General features: G+C 35.9%; 1 pseudogene; it reads left to right on the top strand.

Moving 5' to 3' along the window:
* The first annotated feature begins 698 nt into the window (after positions 1-698).
* On the top strand, positions 699-848 carry LOC132215997 (small nucleolar RNA SNORA36 family; annotated as a pseudogene).
* The last annotated feature ends 1,701 nt before the right edge of the window (positions 849-2,549 follow it).

Raw genomic sequence — 2,549 nt, forward strand, 5'->3', positions numbered from 1 at the left:
GAAGTGATTCAAATTAACAAGAAACATGCAAGATGCATGAAGAAAAAAACTGAGGTAAGAAAAATTGAAAGAATGAATATGCATACTCTGTCCTGTTATGGGAAGACTGTCAATTCTCCCAAAAGAAATTTATATATGTGATGTAATGTGATAGGAATAAAAACACTGACTATTTTTCTTAGAACTAGATAAAATCAATTCCAAAGTGTCTCTTGAGAAGCCGGAAACCAGGGCTTCACATGGCACAACAAAGCAGAGTTTCCAAAAAATAATACTTCAAGTCTCTCCAAAGCTACCCATCACAGCACCTGTTTCTCTTCCTTTTCCTCTTTCCCACTCTTTCTCTCTCTTCTTCTTCCCACTTCTCCAGACCTCAATTCTTGCTGGTTTCTTCATCTTCTCAGGCTGCCCCTCCTGGTCTCATCCTTTTCCACTTAAAGTAATTTGACCTGCTTTCAAATTTCATTCCTCTCTTTTCCAGCACTCCCCCTGATGATGAAAGAGCGCACGCGCGTGAGAGAGAGAGAGAGAGAGAGAGAGAGGTAATTATAAGTCAAATGTTTATATCCTTTCAGCAGCAAGTACAAACCCTGATTCAAACTGAATTAAGTGATTAGAAAATGTATTTATAACCATATACTTATAACTATATAACTATAGATCTTGTATATAACTATAGAGTCCAGAAGTAGGATACGGTTCAAATTTCATTGAATCAGAGGTCCAACAATGACATCAAGAATACAAGTGCTTTCTGTTAATTAAACTTTGGGACACTGAAACACAGGCAAGGGGAGATGTTTGGATAGAAAACATTGCTCTATTCATTTACCTCCCAGCCTATAAAAATGAAAAAAGAAAAGAAATATATGTGCTTTCTATTCTCCACTCTACCAACCTTAGGATTGGAATCATTTCTTGGACTAATGGAAAGATGGCTACCTTCTCTCCTTGTAGTTCTTTAAGGATCAGTGAAATTGTTCCTGGAAGTCCGACAGCATTCTTACTCTCACACTTCACTGACTATAATTGTATCTTCTTGAATCAATGGGGCGGGGGGCAGAGGAGGGGGGGAATATCAATGTTGACCTAGTATGGATGGTGAATATCTAGTTCCACCACAATGTGCAACCCACAATAATATTCTACTCTAGACATTTCCTTTTTTATGCTTCTGCTTCCTTATCAGTAAAACTGGATGGTTTCTAAGTTGAATTCTAACTCTAATATTCAATGACTCATGAGTCTTTGAGAGAAACAATGTGCAATGAAAATAATATAATCTCTCTGACCTTCATATTTATCATCTGAAAATTAGGTAATAATACCTACCTCACGGACTTGTTAACAGGATTGATTGAGGTAATGCAATTAAATGGTCTTGTACTATGCCTATCACATTGTAGTTACTCAACAAATGACATAATTATGATGATGATGATGTTATTTATTATGCATAGAAAATGCTGATATCCTAAGAAAACAAAAATAAATAGAGGAGGACTAAAAAGTTGCTTTTTCAAAGAAAACACATTAATTCTCTCTGAGTTTATTTTGTTTTGGGTAGCCCTCTAACTTAGTTCTTTTAAAGTCATCTTTTGAACTGAAAATAGCTTCATCATTTTAACACATATTTCCAGAGAAGAAATTACATTAGGATTGCTATGCCCTTATCACCATTAACTATTATTTGCAAGCCAAGATGAAAACATGTCATTTAAATTCCAGATGCTGACTGTATAATTTATCTTTCTGTGGGCACAGGCATACTTCTTTATTGTTCCGTTCTACTCTGCCTGCATTTCGCAAATCACTGGTGCATAAAATTACTAATTTAAATAAATGATTTTCAACTTTGTCTTTATGCCAGTTGGGGGCTAGGATGCAATGGCTAATGATTCAAATAAATAAAATAATCCACTCTACTTAGTGTATTCCCTAAGAAAGAGGTCTTTGTACCAGTACATGCAAGAAGCATGCAATGTTTTACTTAAGAGTAGAGTGTAACCACATTTATTAACTCTTGTGGGGAAACACTGCCAATTGGGGAAGAACCATTTGTAGAGCAATGTAAGGTCAACCCCTTTGGAAAAGGGGCTACCACAAATGCAAATGTCAAATTATTTCTGATTGACCAGAAACAAAATAAATAGACCACTGCACTCATTGAAAGAGACTTGACTCATTTAGGCTGTGAGTCTGAAAAGCAGAAAACTAAGTCTTTTCTGCCAGAGGAAAGACTTAAACCTTAAAGACAATAAACCTTAGCTTAACCGCAGTTGGTTTAAATAATTCAGTTCATACTTTCATGATCAGTACCATGTAAATGGAGCAGATCCTAATTGTGGGGAGGGTTAGAGAAAAGATATTTGCTAATGGCTGGGACACAAACATAGTCTCCAAAAGATCAACCAGATTCTCTATCCACCCTCAGAACTGAAACCAGCAAACTTTCCTGTCCTCTGCTAAACAATACCAGGATTAAACAATCTTTCTTTGTGCTTGTCAACTTAATTGAAAAATATTTATGCACAAATGCATTTTTCTCC

Source organism: Myotis daubentonii, chromosome 14 (genome assembly GCF_963259705.1).
Source record: "Myotis daubentonii chromosome 14, mMyoDau2.1, whole genome shotgun sequence".
Taxonomy (NCBI): Eukaryota; Metazoa; Chordata; class Mammalia; order Chiroptera; family Vespertilionidae; genus Myotis; species Myotis daubentonii.